Source organism: Propithecus coquereli, unplaced genomic scaffold (genome assembly GCF_000956105.1).
Source record: "Propithecus coquereli isolate 6110/MARCELLA unplaced genomic scaffold, Pcoq_1.0 Scaffold188, whole genome shotgun sequence".
Lineage (NCBI taxonomy): Eukaryota > Metazoa > Chordata > Mammalia > Primates > Indriidae > Propithecus > Propithecus coquereli.
Genome location: NW_012143634.1, coordinates 3,411,931 through 3,413,987, shown reverse-complemented (window position 1 = coordinate 3,413,987; position 2,057 = coordinate 3,411,931).

The following is a 2,057-nucleotide window of genomic DNA, read 5'->3' as shown; positions in this document are numbered from 1 at the left end:
CTCAATATCTGCCATCTGCCACTGATGGAAGTTGGTGAATAAATATCCTGGATTTCTTGATCCTTAGAGAGATAATGCTAAGGCATACATATTACAATATTTCCCAGAATTTCCTGATAAGATTAAGCTTCAGTCACCCACAGAGATAGCTGGCTTAATTCTTCTTCTTCTTTTTTTTTTTTTTTTTTTGAGACAGAGTCTCACTCTCTGCCCTGGCTAGAGTGAGTGCCGTGGCGTCAGCCTAGCTCACAGCAACCTCAAACTCCTGGGTTCAAGCGATCCTCCTGCCTCAGCCTCCCGAGTAGCTGGGACTACAGGCATGCACCACCATGCCCGGCTAATTTTTTCTATATATTTTTAGTTGTCCAATTAATTTCTTTCTATTTTTTAGTAGAGACGGGATCTCGCTCTTGCTCAGGCTGGTTTCGAACTCCTGAACTCAAACAATCCGCCCGCCTCGGCCTCCCAGAGAGCTAGGATTACAGGCGTGAGCCACCGCGCCCGGCCTTTAATTCTTCTTTTATTGGTTATTTTTCTGTGTACTTCCTTACTTTCCTACTGGTGTTTTCTGCCCTTCACAAATAAAGCAGCTACTCTTGAATCATTGTCTCATGGTCTACCTCTGAAAGAACCCAAATTAAAATAATATTAGCCAAAATTGATTAGGGAAGGGAGAAAGAAAGTAGGAAGTATTGTACATATCTAATTGCTTCATCTATAATTGCTGAGAGTCCAAAGAGATAATTTAAAGTTGCAGATGAGGTCATAGAAGCATAAGCATAGTTAACTATAAATGGTAAACTAAAATTCAATATAACTAGCTAAAATTGAGTTACAGAGATAAAGCAAAAAAAGGAAGAGAAAAAAAGAAATAACTTTATAATTACTAATGTTGAATAAATAATCAATACTGCTTAAGAAGTGCAAGATTAAGAATATTATATAAATTTACAGTTATAGAGCGAAAATGGCAAAGCAGGGCCCCCGAAAACTCTCTTCCCCATAAAAACAATGAGAAAACTGGCAAAGGTGATCAGAATCAGCTTTTTCAGAGCTCTGGAAATTAACCAAAGTCTTGTAGCAGCACAGGGAATGTGTATTCAAGAAAAACGGCTGAGTCTTGGTAAACCAGTGAGCTTTGAGGTGTTTAAACTTGTCTTGGTCTCATGCTCTGCTTTCCAGCTTTGCAATAGTCTTGAAAAATAACATTTCCCATTGATGGTGAAAACTGGAAGCTACTGGAAAGAGCATAAAAAGGATGAAATTCTTTCAAAACCTCAGCCAAAAATTGTTGATTTGTGGCTTGCCTGTTGGTTTCCTGGAAGACCATGCTTGCAAACTGTCTTTTAGCTGACTCAGAGATTGCCCAAAGTGAAAAGTATTTTCTTTGGGACATTTATCAAAAAGAAATTACAGACAATTGCTTAGCTTCATAGCTGCTTGAAGCACTAGATAACAGTTGAAGCAAACAATAGACTAATCAAAAAGCTTGAAAGGAACAGCTGAGGAATTAGATTCCATAGGGGCTTTCAAAAAGTCTGATATATTCCTGGAAATCTAGAAGGCCAAGCACATGCCTAAGGCTATTGTATGTCCAAGGCTGTGCATATGCTCAGGAAATACCTGGGAAGGACCTACACTTTCACCTCTGGCTGATCTGGAGGCTCTGCACAAGCCAGAAGTAAAGGCTAATGCAGAATTATAAACTGCCTAGCTGAGTGTTAAAGGCATACCCCAACGCATACACGGAGTCTCTCAGCAAAGACTAGGTGAGATTTATTTGTCTGAAGTATTTATGAAAATCTCTGTCCAATTATTAGTTGACGACTAATCTAACCAAGTAAAGACTTCAGTGACCACAAAAGACAAAGATATAGACTTTACAGAATTAGTTCAGAAAAGTCAACAAATAAACAAACAGCGAAAACTACAAGTAGAAACAACAACAAATCCTAGGGAGGGGGGAAAATCTGATTTTCAGAGTTACCACATTATATTACTTCAAAGTTCAATTTTCAACTAAAAAATTATGAGGCTTGCAAAGAAACAAGAAAATA